Genomic DNA, 24,260 nt, shown 5'->3' on the forward strand with positions numbered 1-24,260 from the left:
TTGGCTATGAAAAGCCAACTGACATTTACTCCTGAGGTGCTGACTTGTTGCACCCTCGACAACTACTGTGATTATTATTATTTGACCATGCTGGTCATTTATGAACATTTTGAACATCTTGGCCATGTTCTGTTATAATCTCCACCCGGCACAGCCAGAAGAGGACTGGCCACCCCTCATAGCCTGGTTCCTCTCTAGGTTTCTTCCTAGGTTTTGGCCTTTCTAGGGAGTTTCTTAGCCACCGYGCTTCTACACCTGCATTGCTTGCTGTTTGGGGTTTTAGGCTGGGTTTCTGTACAGCACTTTGATATATCAGCTGATGTAAGAAGGGCTTTATAAATACATTTTATTTTATTTTATTTGTGTTACCGAGATAGAGATAGCCAGAAGTAGTTTAGAACAATTCCTCAGTGTTTCTTGCATCCTTGCATCTGGGAAACTAAGCCAAGGTTGGGTTAAGACAACAACCTAGGTGCAGATAATGACAGGATGAACCCAGAGTGGCTAATGATGCTCCTTGGTCTGCATGAGGGGGGTTGAACCAACCATGGCTGAGCATTGTTAGTGTCAGCTATATACAGTACTCTGCATTTGTGTGAAGGTCAGGTTACTTGGTCCAACACTCAAGGGTGGGGGGGTCGATCAGCCTCATTATTGTAATAATCAATCGATATTGAATAAGGATAATTGTTTAAAGAAATGACAAAGTCTCTCTCACTTGGTTAGAATTTCCACCACAGACTCCACTCGGAGGGGMAAGTCCCGAGTGGACAACCATACCCTATGCCCGAGCCGATAGCGAGGAGCAGGGGTCTGGTGGCGATCCGCTTGTCGCGATACCTGGATGTGGTCTTCAAAAGAGCGGCCCGGGCTCTCTTCCAGGTACGGCTACAGCGACGGATKAACATCTGGGCAGAGGGTATGCTGACTTCTTCTTCTTGCTCAGGGAGGAGCGGGGGCTGATATCCTAAGCAACACTCGAAGGCGAGAGATCAGTTGCCGAGCAGGGAAGGGTGTTACGGGCATATTCCACCCACACAAGTTGCTGACTCTAGGTGGTGGGGTTGGCGGAGATGAGGCTACGAAAGGCCGTTAGATTGGGGGGTGGAAACCAGAGGACAGGCTTGGTGACAACCCAATGAGGGAAAACACCTTTCAGAACCGGGACGAGAACTGGGGACCAGGATCGGAGACCATGTCGACCGGAAGTCCATGGATCSGGAAGACGTGCTGCACCATGAGCTGAGCAATCTCCTTGGCTGAGGTTAACTTGGGAAGTGGAATAAAATGGGCGGCTTTAGGAAACCYATCCACCACCGTCATGATAGTTGTCTTGCTGTCTRATGGGGGAAGCCCAGTAACAAAGTCCAGGGATATATGGTACCAGGGGAGGTGAGGAACAGGGAGTGGTTGAAGAGTTCCCTTGTGAGAACCATGAGCACGAGCTGACTTGGCTTTGCTGTACCGCAGCCAAAGCCTGCAAAAGTCTACCTAACAACGGCTGCACCGTGTCCATTACAATGGGAAAAATACATATCAGCTATCTTTCAATAGTTATTTTCACTGAACAAAAATATAAATGCAACCTGCAACAATTTSAAAGATTTTACTGAATTACAGTTCATATAAGCAAATCAGTCATTTGAAATAAATAAATGATGCTCTAATCTATGGATTTCACATTAATGGGAATACAGATGTGCATCTTCGGTCACAGATACCTTAAAAAAGGCTATCAGAAAACCAGTCAGCATCTGGTGTGACCATCTGGTGTCACCATCTCCTTTGCAGAGAGTTGATCAGGGTATTGATTGTGGCCTGTTGAATGTTGTACCACTCCTCTTCAATGGCTGTGCAAAGTTGCTGGATATTGTCGGGAGCTGGAACACACTGTTGTACACATTGATCCAGAGCATCCCAAACATGCTCAATGGGTGATATGTCTGGTGAGTATGCAGGCCATGGAAGAACATTTTCAGCTTAGAGGAATTGTGTACAGATCTTTRCGACATGGGGCTGTGCATTATTATGCTGAAATATGAGGTGATGGCATGGATGAATGGCACGACAATGGGCCTCAGGATCTCATCACGGTATCTCTGTGCATTCAAATTGCCATTGATAAAATGCAATTGAGTTCGTTGTCCATAGCTTATTCCTGCCAGCGGCCATCGAATGTGAGCATTTGCCCACTGAAGTCTGTTACGACTTCGAACTGCAGTCAGGTCAAGACCCTGGTGAGGACAACGAGCACACACATGAGCTACCCTGAGAAGGTTTCTGACAGTTTGTGCAGAAATTCTTCGGTTCTGCAAACCCACAGTTTCATCAACTGTGGCTGGTCTCAGACGATCCCTCAGGTGAAGAAGCCGTATGTGGAGGTCCTGGGCTGGCTTAGTTACACGTGGTTTGCGGTTGTGAGATCGGATGGACGTCCTGCCAAGTTCTCTAAAATGATGTTGGAGGTCGTTTATGGTAGAGAAATGAACATTCAATTCTCTGGCAACAGCTCTGGTGGACATTCCTGCAATCAGCATGCCAATTGCACGCTCCTTCAAAACAAGTCTGTGGCATTGTGTTGTGTGACAAAACTGCAYATTTTGAGTGGCCTTTTATTGTCCCCAGCACAACGTGCACCTATGGAATGATCATGCTGTTTAATCAGCTTCTTGATATGCCACAGCTGTCAGGTGGATGGATTATCTTGGCAGAGCAGAAATGCTCACTAACAGGGGTGTAAACTAAYTTGTTCACAAAATTTGAGAGAAATWTGATTTTTGTGCTCATGAACATTTTCTGGGATCTTTTATTTCAGCTCATGAAAGATGGGTCCAACACTACATTTATATTTTTGTTCAGTATATATTACCAGAGTTTCATCTTATTGTTTCTGTCGGATTCGCAGCCACAATTTATGGAAGCTGACAAAATCTTGGTGATTAGATGGCGAAGACAAAGATAGGCCAGTGGTTTCCATCTGTGGTGAAGTTTTCCCCAAATCAATGCTTATGAGAAATACAGCTCCACAAACAGACATAGCTGGCTAAGTTTTTGATATGGTGTAGTAAAAAAAAAMMCAGCAACAACAGATAACATTAGCTAGCTAGATAAAGTGTCTTCAGAAAGTATTCACACCCCTTTCCACATATTGTTGTGTTACTAAGTGGGATTAAAATGGATTTAATTGTAATTTGTCAACSATCTACACAAAATACTAAATACTAAAAATTCAATCATTTGAAAAAATACATGTGCAAAATACACAAATATTCTTGATTACATAAGTATTCAACCACCTGAGTCAATACATGTTAGAATCCCCATTGGCAGCGATTACAGCTGTGAGTCTTTCTAGGTAAATCTCTAAGAGCTTTCCATACCTGGAATGTGCAACATTTGGCCATTATTATTATTTTTAATTCTTCAAGGCCTGTCAAATTGGTTGTTGATCATTGCTAGACAAGCATTTTCAGGTCTTGCCATAGATTTTCAAGCAGATTTAAGTCAAACTGTAACTCAGCCACTCAGGAACATTCACTGTCTTCCTGTTAAGCAACTCCAGTGTAGATTTAACTTTGTGTTTTAGGTTATTGTCCTGCTGAAAGGTCAACTAATCTCCCAGTGTCTGGTGGTAAATAGACTGGACCAGGTTTTCCTCTAGGATTTTGCTTTTGTTTCGCGCCATTCCATTTATTTTTTATCCTTAAAAATTCCCATACCCAAAACATGATGCAGCCACCACTATGCTTGAAAATATGGAGAGTGGTACTCAGTAATGTGTTGTGTTGGATTTGGCCCAAACATAGCACTTTGTATTCAGGAGAAAAACTGAATTGCTTTGCCACATTTTTTGCACTATTACTTTAGTGCTTTGTTGCAAACAGGATGCATGCTTTGGAATATTTGTATTCTGTACAGGCGTCCTTCTTTTAACTCTGTCCATTATGTCAGTATTGTGGCGTAACTACAATGTTGTTGATCCATCAGTTTTTTWAWWTTTTTWAATTGAACCTTTATTTAACTAGGCAAGTCAGTTAAGAACAAATTCTTATTTACAATGATGGCCTACCCYGGCCAAACCCGCCCTATGGGACTCCCAATCACAGCCGGATGTGATGCAGCCTGGATTCGGACCAGGGACTGAGATGCAGTGCCTTAGACCGCTGCGCCACTCGGGAGCCCAAAACCAGCCATTAAAACCTCATGGTGAAATTCCTGAGCAGTTTCCTTCCTCTCTAGCTACTGAGTTATGTTGGAAGCCTGTATCTTTGTAGTGACTGGGTGTATTGATACACCATCCAAAGTGTTGTATCCAACGACCAATAGTTGCCCTTCTTTGCAAGGCATTCAAAAACCTCCCTGGTCTTTGTGGTTGAATCTGTGTTTAAAATGTACTGCTCGACTGAGGGACTTTACAGATAATATGTGTGGGGTACAGAGCTGAAGCGGTCATTATAAAACCATGTTAAACATAATTTTTGCACTCARAGTGAGTCCATATAACTTATTATATGATTTGTTAAGAAAATATTTACTCCTGAACTTATTTATGCTTGCCACAAGAAAGGGRTTGAATACTTATTGACTCAARACATTACATCTTTCATTATTCATTTGTACAAATTTCGAAAAACATCATGCCACCATGACATTATGGGGTATAGTGTGTAGGCCAGTGACAAAAAAAATCTAAATTTCATCCATTTTAAATTCAGGCTGTAACACAACAAAATGTGGAAAAGGTCAAGGGGTGTGAATACTTTCTGAAGGCGCTGTAACGTTAGCAAGATACAATAGCTACAGCAGCTGTCAGTGCCCTATTTGTTGATGTTTATCAACTCCACGTGAAAATTCCCACACCCAATTCGTGAATATGTATAAGTAGCCTTCGTCATTCTTCGGAAGTGGAACCTAAACGTGCATTTCCTCTTTAGGACAGTAAATGACTTCCAAATAGTGGTGGAAACTCTCGAGTGGTGCAGCGATCTAAAGCACGCCAACTCAGTGCTAGAGGTGTCACTACAGACCCTGGTTCGATTCCGGGCTGTATCACAACCAGCCATGATCAGGAGTCCCATAGGGCGGCGCACAATTGGCCCAGCGTTGTTCAGGTTAGGGGAGCGTTTGGCCGGGATAGGCCGTCTTCGTAAAATAAGAATTTGTTATTAACTGACTTGCCTAGTTAAATTAAGAAAAAATAAATCAATGGACTAGGACAAGAATATTACTTGCCCCCAGACAAATTGTAGTTGACAATGCAAGACTGTTAACCTACAGAACTTGAGACAAATACATGATTGGCCAGTGGATGGCCAAGCCCTCGTCACACCTAAAACTTGTTTATTCATCAAAACCCAGCCTGTCTGTGCCACCGCTAGCTATTTCTGACACACCCCTGACCTATGGCACTACCACCAACACTTAGATTTACCATTGCGTTAGGTTTGTTAAAATAGAACCCTGGATGTTTTTGTTTTACTGTTGCTAATACTCGTTACTAAAGCCTATACTATTTAATAAACTGTAGTATCAATCCCCAATGAAAGAGGATGAGAATATTCATGACCCCAGTCGAATTGGAGTTGATGACAATGCAAAGACTGTCAATAACTTACAGAATTTGAAAGAAACACATGCAGTATTAAGCCATGGAATGCATTGATTGGCCAGTAAGGGGCCAAGCCCTCCTCACACCTACAACTTGTTTATTCATCAAAACCCARCTCATTTTTCACCACTGCCAGCTATTGCACTCCTAATTCCGTCTGTGCAAATACCAAAAATATTTCTGATACACCTCCAGACCTATTGCTTTACCATTGCATTAGGTTTGTTAAAATTGAGCCCCTAATGTCTTTCAAAATGATATTTTAAAAAAGTGTGTAAATGAAATAGTAGCCTCCAGCTACATTTCTACAGTTTAAGATGAAACACATAGAAACAGGTGTTTCCACACATCTGACTTAATTTAATAAAATATAGCCTACCCTTTGATTTGAAAGAAAATGACCYTAAATAACATAATGATGTAAGGAGTGCGTAACTGGTGGCAGGGAAGTCAGACGCAGGAGAGCAGAACTAGGTAGTAGCCGGAGAAGTTTAATAGTAAAACCAACGGCATCAGAATACAAAATGAATGGGTACAAAACCCGTCGCGCACCAGTCAAACATGTGCACAAGCACTTACAACAAACAATACCKCACAAAGACATGGGGGGAACAGAGGGTTAAATACACAACACGTAATGAGGGAATGAAAACCAGCTGTGTGAGAAAACAAGACAAAACAAATGGAAAATAAAAATGGATCGTTGATGGCTAGAAGACCGKCGACGTCGACCGCCGAACACCGCCTGGACAAGGAGAGGAACCGACTTCGGTAGAAGTCGTGACAAATGATGACAAAAGTGTATAGATCTTATTATTTATTTAAAATCTATAAGGACCTTTTGCCAAAGCAATTGTTGTGAACTAACAAAGTAATGTTGACCTCATGGACATATAGCTGAGCATTACATAAATCTCATTGGGTGGCAGGTAGCTTAGTGGTTAAAGCTTTGGGCCAGTAACTGAAAGGTTGCTAGTTTGAATCCCTGAGCTGACAAGGTGAAAAATGACCAAGGCACTTAACCCTAATTATTCCAGGATTGTTGTCAGTAATGGCTAATACCYAGCCTTGACCCCAGTCTCTCAGAGGTTGTTGTGACATGAAAAATTACATTTCCATCTCACATTTGTCCATTCAGTGAAACAGGACAAATATAAGAACCTCCTATTTGATAGAAATCAAGTGTTAATATCATGAGGTTATTTTGCTTCGGTGTTTACCTTTTTGTTAATGGTGTTGGCCCTGTGGCCCACAGTGTAATGTTGAAAATATTTAGCAAATGATAGAATGTATGAAAGGATACATTACGCAACAGTTGCCATTTCGACATTTATTTGTGACGATCAGTCGACATTTATTTGTGACGATCAGTCGATATTTCAAGCACGCGCCATATGCCAATAGCATAGTGCGATGTCATGTTCAGACTACAGCTACAGCAAATCCCCCCGTTACTGAAAGTGGATTGGACCAGCCGTGCGAGGGGGGAGCAACGAAAAACTAGCTTGCTATCAGCCGCAGCAGTCCCCGCTGCCAGGCAGAGTTGCTGGACAGAAATATTGTTAGATTAAAATACTGCGTCGAGAACTTTCGATTTTTTTTGTAGCTTTTTGGTAATACAATTTAATGTAAAGGGAATACACTTGTCTGCTTTAATAAACTGTGGAAGGAAACTGATCATCTGGAAGAGGACAATTTTCAGGTGCGAGAGCGCTTTTTATGTTTTGTGTCCATATCAAATGTGTCTATCATGCATAGCCAGTATAGTCTGTCATATTATTTTGCAGGAGACTGACATTACATTTAGCTCAGAATTGTCATTCTGACATTGGGTGCGGATTGTGGTACCCAGTATCGGATTAATGGGATACTGCTGCTTGTCATACAGGTCGCCGAGACGCACACCATGCAGACATGTTAAAAGAGCCTACTATAGGAGATGCAACAATTTATAGGTATAATTCATTAATTTTACATCACTCATGTTACTAATTTTTACCTAATAAATAGACAATGGTAAATCGATGTAAAGTCGTGAATCGTCGATGTACTGTTGTGCATGGGGATGGATGGATTATGCGAGACATTTTCTATGCTTTTACATAACAACATAAGCGATGGAGAGATCGGTACAGGTCCCATTCAATGGTTAGCCAGGCTCTTGAAATAATGTTATGAAGCAACTAGAAAGCTTCAGCTTTTACCCGAGCTTTTATCCCGGGCCATGCCTTCTTGCTCTGAATCATTCAATTGCTTTTTTATAAAAGCATATAGTTGATTTGAGATGTATGCATTATCTTATACACTACATGACCAAAAGTATGTTGACACCTGCTCATCGAACATCTCAGTCCAAAATCATGGGCAAGAGAATTAGTGAGGTCAGGCACTGATGTTGGGCCATTTGACCTGGCTCGCATTTGGCATTCCAAATCACCCATCAAGGTGCTCAATGGGGTTGAGATGAGGGCTCTGTGTAGGCTAGTCAAGTTTTTTAAACCATTATTTAACTTGGCAAGTCAGTTAAGAACAAATTCTTATTTACAATGACAGCCTACTCCTAACAACACTGGGCCAATTGTGCACCGCCCTATGGGACTCCCAATCACAGCCAGTTGTGATCCAGCCTGGAATTGAACCAGAGGTGTCTGTRGTGACAYCTCTAGCACTGAGATGCAGTATCTTAGACCATTGTGCCACTCGGGAGACCAAGTTCTTCCACACCGCTCTCGACAAACCGTTGCTGTATGAACCTCGCTTTGTGCACAGGGGCATTGTCATATTGAAACAGGAAAGGGCTTTTCCCAAACTGTTKCTGCAAGTTGGAAGCACAGAATCGACTAGAATGTCAATGTATGCTGTAGCGTTAAGATACAGTTGGCAATATGCATTCGGGCAGGTACTGTAGCATTCTTCTTGCATCCACCAAACCCAGATTCTTCCATCTTCATCAATCCAAACAACGCATTTCCACTGCTACAGAGTCCAATGGCGGTGAGCTTTACACCACTCCAGCCGGCACTTGTTATTGTGCATGGTGATCTTATGCTTATGTGCGGCTGCTCAGCCATGGAAACTAATTTCATGAAGCTCCCGAAGAAAAKGTATTGTGCTGACATTGCTTCCAGAGGCAGTTTGGAACTAGTGTTGCAGCTGAGGACAGGCRAATTTTACGCTCTTCAGCACTCAGCGGTCCAATTCTGTGAGCTTGTGTGGCCTTACCATTTCACGGCTGAGCCGTTGTTGCTCCTAGACGTTTACACTTCACAATAACAGAACTTACAGTTGACCGGAGCAGCTCTAGCAGGGGAGAAATTTGATGAACTGAATTGTTGGAAAGGTGGCATCTTATGACGGTGCCATGTTGAAAGCTCTTCAGTACGGCCATTCTACTGCCAATGTTTGTCTATGGAGATTGCATGGCGGTGTCCTCGAATTTATACACCTGTCAGCAACTGGTGTGGCTGAAATAGCAGAATCCAATACACTATATATACAAAAGTATGTGGACACCCCTTCAAATTAGTGGATTCGGCTATTTCAGCCACACCCGTTGCATACCGGTAGTTACTTTGTATTTGATTCATTGTTGTATATTGTATTGCACTTATTTCAGAGCAGTTTCAGTTCCATAACATGTTAGATGTGTTTTATTTCATGGCTCTGCTCCAAAATCGTCTCTCCATAGAGGCCTAGAGGTAGTTCTGAGTGATTAACCAACATTTCATTTTTAGTTTCTCCGTTATTAAACAACTAATTGACCGACATTGGTTCGTTTTTTTTTTGTGAGCCCATCGCGCCATTTCTCTAGAGAGAAATCAAATAATTCACGAGAGAAATTAACTCAAGAACTATGTGGGATGCTGGGCTGAAGGGAGTTGTAGTTTTCATTAAGCAAATATTCGACCTCATTAAGCACACAGACCGCATAGACAGCATGATAGAGGAATGTGCACAACATAACGACTAGAGAGAGGGATAGAGACAGTTCGTGAAAGTATGCCTCATCTTCTTTGAAGAACTAGAATAAAGATTTCTCCAGACAGCTCTGCAGCTAGCCTAGCTAAATAGGATGACAGAACAGTATGGGGAGTAAAGTCATCATCTCATCTCTGCTAATCTTTGCAGAGATGAGATGATGACTATAAAAACTGAGTACACGGAACAAAAATATAAACGCAACATGTAAAATATTGGTCCCATGTTTTCATGAACTGAAATAAAAGATCCCAGAAATATTCCATACACAAATTTGTTTACATCCCTGTTARTGAGCATTTCTCCTTTGCCAAGAAAAACCATCCACCTGTGCTTCACTAACATAAGCCAAGTCAAACCATTCAGACCCTAGTAGTGCCTCAAATCCAGAGGAGGCTGTTGGGAGGAACTATAGGAGGACCGGCTCATTGTAATGGCTGGAATGGAATTAATGGAATGGAGTCAAACGGGGTTTCCATATGTTTGATGTGTTTGCTACTGTTCCATTTATTACATTCCAGCCATTACGACGAGCCCGTCCTTCTGTAGCTCCTATTTCAGCCTCCTTTGCTCAAATCCCACTGTTAGCATAGATCTCCCAAGTTAAGTTGATTTTGATAACCAAATGAGATAAAGAAACATGTTCCTTCCCTTAAAACTGCTAAAAAAAACTAATTTCTGTTAAAACTTTTGAAGATCGCCTCATCTGACTATTGCGTTGCGCCATCTTGATAATGTGTCATCAGTGATATCACTTGAATGGTTCGTCTGACAGTCAGCCCAGATTACAATACGTATTAGTAGCCTCATTTAGAATGTTTAGAATATGAAAATAAATGCTTTTTTAGATGGCTACCTGGTTAGAGACTAGCCAGGTAACATCGCATGAACAATACATTTCCCCCMAAAAATATATTGTGCAAGGTGGGCTATCATAGCACTAGCTAGCCAGCTAGTCCAAAACCACGGCAAGCTCAGCTATCATTGATGGATATTTTGCTAGCTAGTGACGTTAGCAGAACAGCTTGCTACAGTGCAGGATTTTACTATAAATTATTGATTTCACTATGGACATTGGCAGCATAATTTGGTAAGTCTCACAACTAGCTGCAATTGATTTAATAGGAGTGGACACTATTCTCAAACCTACATATCTGTAGCTAACTCTAACTTGCATTGACTGAATACTCATTTTTCTAGACAGCTTTTTCTAGCCCAGCTAGCTAGCTATCCTCTCCCAGGTTTGGCACATTTTAAGTCCCTCACTGCAAATTATATTGAATAGTATTTTATGCATAGTTTACACAATCTTCCTGTAAAAGTGACTTTATTATTGTTGGTTTTACCATGCAGTTAGCTTAATAACCTTGTTTGCTGTTAGTCARAGTTATCCAAAAAGCTAGTTAACACAGTACGATCCAATGCCCATGTCAAAACTACTGTAATGTTTAAAACAGCTAGAACTTGCTCACTGAATGAACACAAAAACATGTGCAAGTGGGTTTTTGACTGAACTATACAGATTTATTTTATTCTAGCTAACTGCTTTGTTATTGTGGATATAATGCATTTAACAGTAGATCCGATGCCCCTGCCCATGTGAAAATCACTGTAATGTAGCATACAGCTGAATGAGCTCAAAAAAGTATGCAAGTGTATTTTTGACCGGACTATATAGGCTTGTTAACATGATTGTGAGTATTTTATTATTGTTCCCTCTCAAATTGGTAGTATTAGCTTTTAGTTTGTTCACTTCTTGATTAGACTCTTTATCAAAAAGCCATGAGAACAGTAGGCGCGCGGACGCATTCCCATGACGTTGTTTCAATATGGCTGCGGCCACATCTATCTAAGCTGGTACTAGGCACTCAAAAACGTCTAATATTATGTTCTAAAAGTATTTCATAATGTCACATTCAACAAGGTTACCTAGCATCGGCATGTAAAGCAATGTTATAGGTTGATTTGAGTGTTTCATTTCCACGTTAAACTATCATTAACACACTCATCCCATATAGTAGCTATGGATAATGTACAGTGTGTTTAGCTCAAGTTTCACAGAAAAGTCCTGCTTGCTAGCAGCCCCCTCTATCATAGAGATTTGTCTGGTTATGTACTGTATACTGTAGGCTAAATCCATTGGGACAGTCACATAGTTGATGCCTCAAGCTCAGATATGAAATATGTGACTCGATTCAGGAAACTAGGCGTATGTCGCAAGCCACGACTTCACAGCAGAGCTGTTTGAACGTAAAATATATTTTTTGATTGAAATGTGTTTTTTTGGCAGAAATGCCTTCTCGAACATGTGAACTTTCATGTGCCTTAATATCAAACTTGTATGCCATCTGTAAATATGAATAAAATTGTTAAATTACGAACCTGGTTGGTTTAGCCACAGAAAAAGGGGGGGCAACCTTCCCACTAGCCATGATTGGCTGAGATAATGAGTGGGCTGGACATGCCGAGAGGTGAGTTTGGATTGGTCTACCATATAGCATGCGTCTGTCTATTGGAGATGGTCAGTATGTTTAGGTAATCGTGTCAAACGCTGAAAAAAAATGTATTGTGTAGTAAAACTCCATATACCTAATGTCAAGTTAACGTGTACTGTTAGCTAGCTAACGTTAGCTGGCTGGGTCGCCACTGGCATTTTCAACCTCTCCCTGTCTGAGTCTGTAATACCAACATGTTTTAAGCAGACCACCATAGTGCCTTAGCCCAAGAACACTAAGGTAACCTGCCTAAATGACTACCGACCCGAAGCACTCACATCTGTAGCCATGAAGTGCTTTGAAAGGCTGGTCATGGCTCACATCAACACCATTATCCCAGAAACCCTAGACCAACTCCAATTTSCATACCACCCCAACAGATCCACAGATGATGCAATCTCTATTGCACTCCACACTGCCCTTTCCCACCTGGACAAATGGAACACCTATGTGAGAATGCTATTCATTGACTATAGCTCAGCATTCAACACCATAGTGCCCTCAAAGCACATTACTAAGCTAAGGACCCTGGGAATAAACACCTCCCTCTGCAAATGGATCCTGGACTTCCTGACGGGCCACCCCCAGGTGGTAAGAGTAGGTAACAACACATCCGCCACACTGATCCTCAACACTGGGGCCCCACAAGGGTGCGTGCTCAGCCCTTTCCTGTACTCCCTGTTCACCCATGACTGYGTGGCCATGCACGCCTCCAACTCAATCATCAAGTTTGCAGACAACACAACAGTAGTAGGATTGATTACCAACAACAACGAGACAACCTACAGGGAGGAGGTGAGGGCTCTGAGTGTGGTGYCAGGAAAATAACCTCTCACTCAACGTCAACAAAACAAAGGAGATGATTGTGGACTTCAGGGAACAGCAGAGGGATCACCCCCAGATGCACAATTGAGAGCATAATGTTGGGCTGTATCACTGCCTGGTATGGCAACTGCACCACCCATAACCGTAGGGCTTTCCAGAGGGTGGTGCGGTCTGCACAACACATCACCGGGGGAAAACTACCTGCCCTCCAAGACACCTACAGCACCCGATGTCACAGGAAGGCCAAAAAGATCATCAAGGACAACAACTGTATCTCAGTCTATGCTGCTCTGACATTGCTCATGCATATATTTGGTAAATWAAAAAATGGTGACTAAACCATAGACATTAAAACAAGTAGATAGTGATAGCGCTGACGTCATCCGTGTATTTCTATGGAAAACTCCCAATTTGAAGTGTGCTATATTGCTGAATAGGGCTGAATGTTCCCAAAAACATCATTAACTTCTTATGGCTGGGGGCGCTATTTTCACGTTCGGATGAAATGCGTGCCCAGAGTAAACTGCCTGCTACTCAGGCCCAGAAGCTAAGATATGCATAGTATTAGATTTGGATAGAAAACACTCTGAAGTTTCTAAAACTGTTTGAATGATGTCTGTGAGTATAACAGAACTCATATGGCAGGCAAAAACCTGAGAAAAAATCCAACCAGGAAGTGGGAAATCTGAGGTTTGTAGGTTTTCAAGTCTTATCCAAGATACAGTGTAAATTTGTTCCGATTGCACTTCCTAAGGCTTCCACTAGATGTCAACAGTCTTTAGAACCTTGTTTCAGGCTTCTACTGTGAAGGGGGAGCGAATAAGAGCTGTTTGAACCAGGTGTCTGGCAGAATGCCATGAGCTAAGTCAGGCACGCGGCCGTGAGAACGAGCTCTGTTCCTTTTCATTTCTAAAGACAAAGGAATTGTCCGGTTGAAACATTATTGAAGATTTATGATAAAAACATCATAAAGATTTATTCTATACATCGTTTGACATGTTTCTACGAACTGTAATGGAACTGTTTTGACTTTTCCTCTGGACCTAGTGCTCGCGTCTTGTGAATTTGGATTTGTGAACTAAACCCGCAAACAAAAAGGAGGTATTTGGACATAAATGGTGGACTTTATTGAACAAAACAAACATTTATTGTGGAACTGGGATTCCTAGGAGTGTATTCCGATGAAGATCATCAAAGGTGATATTTATAATGCTATTTATAATGCTATATCTGACTTCTGTTGACTCCACAACATGGCGGGTATCTGTATGGCTTGTTTTGGTCTCTGAGCGCTGTACTCAGATTATTCCATGGTGTGCTTTCGCTGTAAAGCTTTTTTGAAATCTGACACAGCGGTTGCATTAAGGAGAAGTATATCTTTAAGGATCATGGTAAAAGTGTCCGAAACTAGCAAAGGACCATGGTCAATGTAGTGGTTTTCATCCTGTCGGAGAGAGTCAACCTTAATGTCAATGGCATGAGGGCGCAAGCCTCCTCGTAGCCTGCCGGCCGGCCCGTCATTAGTGTGTGTCAGCATGTGGTCCAATGTGACGACAAATGTAGTAATCAGAATAGACAATTTCATTAAATATCTCGATTTGTTGCAAACCTTAAAATAATTAATGTATAAAGAGCCATCATATTCATGCAAAAGTCCTAATAATGGAATAAAAGCATGGGGATTTAGAATTTTGTAAAGTTAGTGTGGGAGAAGTGGAAAATTATTGCTGTCCATCAATAATGAGAAACCACCTGGTATTGACAAACTAGATGGAAAGCTATTAGGGATGGTAGAAGGCTATATTAACACTCCTATTTGCCACATCTTTAATCTGAGCCTGGAGAAAAGTGTTTGTTCACAGACCTGGAGTGAAGCTAATGTCATTGCACTACCCAAAAATGGTAAAGCTACCTTTGCCTTTCTCTAACTGCTGATCAATAAGCTTGCTGCCAGTTCTTAGCAAACTTATGGGAAAGATTGTGTTTGACCAGATACAATGCTATTTCTCTGTGAACAATTCAACAACTGACATTCAGCACGCTTATAGGGAAGAACACTCAATATGTACTGTGCTGACATAAATGACTAATCCTTGGCTGAAATAAATTGACATAAGAAGATTGCGGGAAATGTATTGTTATATTTCACTGCAGCCTTCGATGTTATTGACAATAATTTGTTATAGAAAAAATGTATGTGTTATAGCTTAGCTCTCTATCCATGAGATGATGTTATCTATCTAATAGAACACCGGGGGTTTCATTAATGGAAGCTTCTCTAACGTAAAACATGTAAAGTGTGGTATTCCACAATGGAGCTGGATTGCCATTTACTGTTTTCTATATTTACTAATGATCTACCGTTAGCATTAAACAAAGCCTGTGTGTCTATGTACGCAGATGATTCAACACTATACATGTCAGCACCCACAGTGGGTAAGCGAATGCTCCCACCACTGTCTCTCCCAAGCATCTTTGACCGATGTTTTGGCTTACTGCCCTGCATACTGCTTGTATCCACAGCAGAAATTTGTGAGTTGATAATCTCCCGCTTGTTTAGTAAAGTGCAGCCAGGATCCATACAGAGAGCAAGTTCTCCTGTTTCTCTCTGTTTATCGTACTGGTGCATGTGTGATCAAGTGTGTGTTGCTTGTGTGTATTTGCCATTTCACTGGCGGAGCTTGTTTTCGGGAGACGGATGTGGGTTGTGTTTGCGAACTAATTTTAGCTTACAACAAGCTTGTAGCATGGCTAATACTATACAGAAAAACGCTGTGAAGCTCAATGTGGAAGAGAAATACGTATCAAGCACTACACTCCATGAACTATTGGATCAACAATAGATCTGCAGGAAAATAACTTTGAAGTCCTTCCTGCAACTCTGTATGGATTCTACCAACAAAACAGTTGGTGATCTAATGGAATGGAAAGGATGTAATGGAGTTTACACACAGTTTGGAATTTACGCAGGTGGAGGTGGAGGAGCTAAAGGGCGCGAATGTCATGAGCCAGACCGCATTCAAAACCATGTCTGAGGATTTTGCAATTTTCCAAACAACGCTTGACAAGCACTCCTTCCAGATGCTACGGGGGGTGCAGAACTGTTGGGCGGGGTTGTGGTAGCCAGGTGGAAAGCATGGCCAGCCGTAGAGAAATGCTTATTGTAATTCTCGATTACCGTGGATTTTGTCAGTGGTGACAGTGCAGTGGGCAGCTGGGAGGAGGTACTCCCAAAACGTTTTGGAATTAGTGCTGCAGGATGCACATCTCTGTTTGAAAAAGTTAGCCTTTGCTTTCCTAACTGACTGTGTGTATTGGTTCCTGACTTCCCTGAAAAGTTGCATATCGCGGGGACTATTCGATGCTAGTCAGACACCACAGGATGTTTTTGTGCTGGTCAAGGCAGTCAAGTCTGGAGTGAACCAAGGGCTATATCTGATCTTAGTTCTAAAAAAAAATTGAAAGGGGCATGCTTATTTACAGTTGAAGTCGGAAGTTTACATACACCTTAGCCAAATACATTTAAACTCAGTTTTTCTCAATTCCAATTTAATCCTCGTAACAATTCTCTGTCTTAGGTCAGTTAGGATCACCACTCTATTTTAAGAATGTGAAATGTCAGAATAATAGTAGAGAGAATTATTTCTTTCATCACATTCCCAGTGGGTCAGAAGTTTACTTACATTCAATTACTATTTGGTAGCATTGCCTTAAATTGTTTAACTTGGGTCAAACGTTTCGGGTAGCCTTCCACAAGCTTTCCACAATAGTTGGGTGAATTTGGCCCATTCCTCCTGACAGAACGGTGTAACTGAGTCAGGTTTGTAGGCCTCCTTGCTCGCACAGGCTTTTTCACTTCTGCCCACAATTTTCTATAGGATTGAGGTCAGGGCTTTGTGATGGCCACGCCAATACCTTGACTTTGTTGTCCTTACGCATTTTGCCACAACTTTGGAAGTATGCTTGGGGTCATTGTCCATTTGGAAGACCCATTTGTGACCAAGCTTTAACTTCCTGACTGATGTCTTGAGATGTTGCTTCAATATAGCCACATACTTTTCCTGCCTCATGATGCCATCTATTTTGTGAAGTGCACCAGTCCTTCCTGTAGCAAAACACCCCACAACATGATGCTGCCACCACCAAGCTTCACGGTTGGGATGGTGTTCTTTGGCTTGCAAGGCTCCCCCTTTTTACTCAAAACATAACGATGGTCATTATGGCCAAACAATTCTATTTTTGTTTCATCAGACCAGAGGACATTTCTCCAAGATTACGATCTTTGTCCCCATGTGCAGTTGCAAATCGTAGTCTGGATATTTTATGGTAGGCGCAGATTTTGTGATGCGAGTTGGCGGCTGCTTCTCCTGCTGGCAGGACCTTTCAGGTTATGTCGATATAGGGACTCAATTTTACTGTGGATATAGATACTTTTTACCTGTTCCTCCAGCATCTTCACAAGGTCCTTTTGTGTGTTCTGGGATTGATTTGCACTTTTCGCACCAAAGTACGTTCATCTCTAGGAGACAGAACGCATCTCCTTCCTGAGCGGTACGCCGCCTGCGTGGTCCCATGGTGTTTATACTTGCGTACTATTGTTTGTACAGATGACCGTGGTACCTTCAGGCATTTGGAAATTGCTCCCAAGGATGATCAAGACTTGTGGAGGTCTACAATTGTTTTTCTGAGGTCTTGGCTGATTACACCTCCAATTGACTCAAATTATGTCAATTAGCCTATCAGAAGCTTCTAAAGCCATGACATATTTTCTGGAATTTTCCAAGCTGTTTAAAGGCAAAGTCAACTTAGTGTATGTAAACTTCTGACCCACTGGAATTGTGATACAGATAAGTGAAATATACTGTCTGTAAACAATTGTTGGAAAAGTTACTTGTCATGCACAAAGTAAATGTCCTTACCGACTTGCAGAAACTATAGTTTGTTAACAAGAAATTTGTGGAGTGGTTGAAAACGTGTTTTAATGACTCCAACCAAAGTGTATGTAAACTTCCGATTTCAAGTGTAAGATTGCGAGGAAAGCACTTTTATAGAACAACCAGGCATCGTCTACTGATGGGATGAGTTCAATATCCTTCCAGGATACCCGGGCCAGGTCGATTAGAAAGGCCTGCTCGCAGAAGTGTTTTAGGGAGCGTTTAAAAGTGATGAGGGGTAGTTGTTTGACTGTGGACCCATAACGGAAACAGGCAATGAGGCAGTGATCGCTGAGATCCTGGTTGAAAACAGCAGAGGTGTATTTAGAGGGCAAGTTGGTCAGGATGATAACTTTGAGGGTCCATGTTTATGGATTTGGGTTTGTACCTGGTAGGTTCCTTGATAGTTTGTGTGCGATTGAGGCCATCTATCTCAGATTGTAGGACGGCCGGGGTGTTAAGCATATCCCAATTTAGGTCACTTAGCAGTACGAATTCTGATGATAGATGGGGGGCAATCAATTCACATATGGTGTCCAGGGCACAGCTGGGAGCTGAGGGGGGTCTATAACAAGCGGCAACAGTGAGGGACTTATTTCTGGTGAGATGGATCTTTAAAAGTAGAAGCTCGAACTGTTTGGGCATAGACCTGGAAAGTATGACAGAACTCTGCAGGCTATCTTTACAGTAGATTGCAACTCCGCCCCCTTTAGCAGTTCTATCTTGATGGAAAATGTTGTAATTAGGGATGGAAATGTCAGAAATTTTGGTGTGCTTCCTAAGCAAGGATTCAGACACTGCTAGGACATCAGGGTTGGCGGAGTGTGCTAAAGCAGTGAATAAAACAAACTTAGGGAGGAGGCTTCTGATGTTAACATGCATGAACCCAAGGCTTTTATGGTTTCAGAATTAAACAAATGAGAGTGCCTGGGAACACACAGGGCCTGGGTTAACCTCTACATCACCAGAAGAACAGAGGAGGAGTAGGATGAGGGTTCGGCTAAAGGCTATAAGAACTGGTCGTCTAGTGCGTTCGGGAAACAGAGAGTAAAAGGAGCCGATTTCTGGGCGCAGAAGGATAGATTCAGGGCATAGTGTACAGACAAGGGTATGGTAGGGTGCGAGTACCATGGGGGTAAACCTAGGCATTGAGTGACAATGAGAGAGGTTGCATCTCTGGAGTCGCCAGTTAAGCTAGGTGCGGTCTCCGCATGTGTGGGGGGTGGGACAAGGGGGCTATCTGAGGCATATTGAGCAGGACTAGGGGCTTCGCAGTAAAATAAAACAATGAGAGCTGCCCTAAACAACCGTATACAAGGCATATTGACATTAGAGAGAGACATAAAGCAATCACAGGTGTTGATTGTGAGAGCTAAGACAACAACGGGTGAGACAACAACGGGTAAACAGCTAAGACGACAACAATGGGTAGGCCGCGAGATGCAACTGAAGTTTTGAGGRTGAGGAGAGAGCAAGACAGGATGGATGAAGCATTTCATGAAGTGCTGGGCATCTTGTTATGACATGCGTTATCGGAATTAAGCCCACATAATTATACCTACAGAGGAGCGGCTTCTATGGAGGATCTTTGAATGTCCTTGAACTTCTGAGTTGGTTTAACGTTGTACCAGAGCAAATGTTAGCTAGCTAGCTAACAAGCTTGTGTGTGCAGAGCAGCACTAGAATGAAAAACACTTCTTACCTTTTTGTAGTTAATAAATCCAATGTGAAACGTGATAACTATAGTATCCTTAACCTAGCATTGAAAAAGTCAATGCATTCTGCTCTAATTTAACATCTCTCCCTAATTTCTGAATYACTCTTGTAACGTCGTCAGTAGGCTACAGTAACCTATGCTTCAGAGGGGAGGGGAAGGTAGCCTACACACACACGCACACCCTCTGGCAAAGACTTCCAGTTGATAGGCAGACGCTGGAATACATTTCTGAGTGACAAGAGTGAGGGCTTTGCATAGGCGCTTTGTTGCGATTTTTGTGGGACTGGAAAAAAATGCCTGGAACGTAAAATATCATTATTAACCAGTTCCCATGCTTTTACAATAAAGTTTCTGTTCTGTAACAGTATAGATCATATTTGTTTTCGGTTCAGGTTTTGTTCCTCAAATCATTTTTTGATTTTCCAGTTTCCGGTTCTGTGTCCTGAACTGGTTTTAACCCTTGAGCTGAACCATTGGTGAGTTACAGGAATAAACTACAGTATCAAGAAAGGTCTAAGAGTTGAATATACTGTATCAAAGGCAGATATTTAATATAATTGTAAAAAATWAATGATTACCTTATACAAGGCATGAATGAAGCATAAGTTAGAAGGCAATACCAGCATTACAAGGCGTTATTAATCTAGCCATGATCAGAGAGGGAGAGAAAGAGAGAAGTCATAGCCTAGCCATCGTGTATCTCACCAGAGCAKGTGAGGAACAAAGAGAAAGAGAAAATGAATCTAATACGCTTTTATAACATCTTAGTTGTTTGGATTGAAAATCTGAGTGGTTGACYAATAGGATACTGTAAAGTTAACCTCCAATCAGAACACCATCAGACCTACAGGATATCACCACAACAGCACCCAATGCTTCACAGAGGTGTGCCAGAAGGGGGATGTGGATACCCTTACAAAAAAAAGCAACATTTGCAGTTTMACATGTGAAAATAGCTGTTTTCACATGTTGAGCTGAAATTATTTCACATGTAAAAAACATATTTTAATTATTTTTTAAATTATTTTTTCACATGTTAACCCCACCTTTTCACAACTGTTGAGAATAACATGTTTTCGACTCGCATGCGAATTGCAGTTTCACATGTGAAATTTGCGGTTTCACATGTTAAAAACTTTCACGTGAGAATYAGATATGCATTTTAACATGTGAATAACAATCACAAAGGGCCTCCCAAGTGGCGCAGTGGTCTATGGCACTGCATCGCAGTGCTAGCTGTGCCATCAGAGATTCTGGGTTTGAGCCCAGGCTCTGTCACAGCCGGCCGCGACCGGGAGGCCCATGGGGCTTGCGCACAATTGGCCCAGYGTCGTCTGGGTTATGGAGGGTTTGGCTGGCCGGGATGTCCTTGTCCCACCGTGCTCTAGTGACTCCTGTGGCGGGCTGGGCGCAGTGCACGCTGACCAGGTCGCCAGGTGTACGGTATTTCCTCTGACACATTGGTGCGGTTGGCTTCCGGGTTGGATGTGCATTTTGTCAAGAAGCAGTGCGGCTTGGTTGGGTTGTGTTTCAGAGGACGCATGGCTCTTGACCTTCGCCTCTCCTGAGTCCGTACGGGAGTTGCAGCAATGAGACCAGACTGTAACTACTACTAATTGGATACCATGAAATTGGGGGGGGTAAAAAAATGAACAGTTTCATATGTTGARAAACTAACACGTGATTGTTTTTTTACATGTGAACTTGCAAGATTTTAAGATTTTCACATGTGAAAGTGAGATTTTTAGCTGTGTATCTAATTTGCAGTTTCACATGTAAACAAAGTACATGTAAACAAACACTGTATAGCCTAAAAACATGGTTAAAACTATAATTTTGTTATCAGTAATTGCATCTATAGCGTAGTCTATGGATTTGAGAGTGATTGCATTTGTCCAGCCCATCCCTCAACTTTTTACAGAAGCTGTGGCGGGGAGAACACTGTTAATGTTTCAATTAACGATTGCCGCTTTAAACACCTTTTAATAGGATAAAAGCGTCTGCTAAATTATTAAAAATGTAAATATGGTATAATCTTCTAGTGAGTGAGTTACTTTTGTGCCATTAATATCAAGCAAAACTTCTGAAGTCRAGAATAAAATTGCAAACAAAAGAATGATATTAAAAGCAAAACATAAACCCAAAAGTATTKACAGCAAAACAAAATATTGTAAGGCAATAGTTTTTAAATGCAAAAGCCCCAAAAAATTATTAATGAAAAAAAATATGATAATGCAATTAAATAAAAATGCTATGGATATGTTACCCAGGGCTTTTCCCAGCAACATAGCACCCTGCATCCCACTGCTGGTTTGCCTCWGAAGCTAAGCAGGGTTGGTCCAGGTCTGTCCCTGGATGAGAGACCAGATGTAGCTRGAATAGGTGAAATAATCTTGTGAAAAAATGTAATGGGATTTTTTTTTCACAAGGGAAAATTGTGAAAAATTAACATTTGAAACTTAACACATGTCTGAAAACCACATCTGTAATTTAACATTATTTTTGCAGTTGAAGTCGGAAGTTCACATACACCTTAGCCAAATACATTTAAACTCAGTTTTAAACAAATTCCTGAMATTTATCCTAGGAAAAATGCCATGTCTTAGATCAGTTAGGATCACCACTTTATTGTAAGAATGTGAAATGGCARAATAATAGAAGAGTTATTTATTTCAGCTTTTATTACACTCAATACCCCATATTGTCAAAGTGGAATTATGTTTTAATGTTTTTTTCTAGTTATTAAACATTTTAAAGCTGAAGTGTCTTGATACAATAAGTATTCAACACCTTTGTTATGGCAAGCCTAAATAAGTTGAGGAGTAAAAATGTGCTTACCAAGTCACATAATAATAGTGTTTAACATGACTTTTGAACGATTGCCTCTGTACCCCACACATACGATTATCTGTAGRGTCTCTCAGTCAAGCAGTGACTTTCAAACACAGATTCAGCCACAAAGACCAGGGAGGTTTTCCAATGCCTCAAAATAAGGGCACCTATTGGTAGATGGGTAAAGAAAAGCAGACATTGAATATCCCTTTAAACATGGTGAAGTGATTAATTACACTTTGGATGGTGTATCAGTACACCCAGTCATTACACAAATACAGGCGTCCTTCCTAACTCAGTTGCCTGAGAGGAAGGAACCCACTCAGGGATTTCACCATGAGTCCAATGGTGACTTTGAAACAGTTCGAGTTTAATGGCTGTGATGGGAGAAAACTGAGCATGGCTCAATAACATTGTAGTTATTCCACAATACTAACCTGTAAATGRCCGAGTGAAACGAAGGAAGCATATTCCAAAACATACATCCTGTTTGCACTAAGGCACTAAAGTTAAACTGCCAAAAATCTAAACTTGGGAGTTTTTTAAGATAAAAAGAAACAGAATACAGCTAAGCACAGGAAAAATTCTAGATGAAAACCTGGTTCAGTCTACTTTCCACCAGACACTGGGAGACAAATTCACCTTTCAGCACAATGCAAAATATACACTGGAGTTGGTAACCAAGATAACATTGAATGTTCCTGAGTGGCCTAGTTACATAAATATTTAGTTTTATTTTTTTTACCCCTTTTTTCTCCCCAATTTTGTGTTATCCAATTGCCGGAAGCCAGCCTCATCAATGTGTCGGAGGAAAGATCGTACAGCTGGCGACCGTGTCAGTGTGCATGTGCCCGGCCCGCCACAGGAGTCGCTAGAGCGCGATGGGACAAGGAAATCCCGGCCAGCCAAACACTCCCCTAACCCGGACGACGGTGTGCCAATTGTGCTCCGCCCCATGGATCTCTGGTCGCGGACGGCTGTGACAGAGCCTGGACTCAAACCAGGATTTCTAGTGGAACAGCTAGCACTGCGATGCGGTGCCTTAGACCACTGCGCCACTCGGGAGGACCTGGCTTAGTTACAGTTTTAACTTAAATTGGCTTGAAAACCTATGGCAAGACTTGAAAATGATCAACAATGATCAACAAATATCTTTACATAGCTTGAAGAATTWTTTWAATAATAATGTGCAATCTAGGTGTGCAAAGCTTTTGGAGACTTACCCAGAAAGACTCACAGCTGTAATTGCTGCTAAAGGTGATTCTAACATGCATTGACTCAGGGGTGTGAATACTTATGTAAATGAGATATTTCTGTATTTCATTTTCAATACATTTGGCAAAAATTCTAAAAGCAAGTTTTCACTTAGTCATTATGCGGTATTGTGTGTAAATTGTTGACCCCAAAAAATTATTTCCTCCATTTTGAATTCAGGCTGTAACACAATAAAATGTGGAATAAGTCAAGTGGGTATGAATTCTTTCTGAAGTCTGTAGGTGTGTGCGTGTTGGTGTGTGTACRTGCGTGTTGSTGTGTGTACGTGCGTGTTGGTGTGTGTACATGCGTGCGCGCGATTGTCACATTTAAGTATGTTGTTTGTTCTCTGTTCTTATTGAGTTTGTCTATCGTTCAGCTGTTACTCAAGAGCCCTACGTCGTTGTGGCTTCATGGAAGCCAGACTAATGCCTTATCTATGAGTGCAGCTGGTTTGCATATGGAGCACATGTGTGCCATCAGAATGAAAGGAGGCCAGGCCAAGGTGATGTGAACACTTTTGCTGGTTGACGGAGCCAATCCKGAGAGCGTTGCCACGGTGACGAGAACAGGCCAACTGGGTGTAGGCTGATCTTGCTTTGCTGAGATAAGTGTGT

General features: G+C 41.7%; 1 protein-coding gene across 1 annotated transcript in view; it reads left to right on the plus strand.

Moving 5' to 3' along the window:
- Positions 1-7,071: 7,071 nt before the first annotated feature.
- LOC111974218 (dematin) overlaps positions 7,072-24,260 on the plus strand; it is a 105,600-nt gene continuing 88,411 nt past the window's right edge. The window contains exon 1 of the mRNA XM_024001871.2: positions 7,072-7,310. The gene's annotated coding sequence lies outside the window, so the exon portion shown is untranslated. The remainder of the gene's footprint in view (positions 7,311-24,260) is intronic.

This window comes from Salvelinus sp. IW2-2015, linkage group LG15, assembly GCF_002910315.2.
Source record: "Salvelinus sp. IW2-2015 linkage group LG15, ASM291031v2, whole genome shotgun sequence".
In the NCBI taxonomy this organism is placed as follows: Eukaryota; Metazoa; Chordata; class Actinopteri; order Salmoniformes; family Salmonidae; genus Salvelinus; species Salvelinus sp. IW2-2015.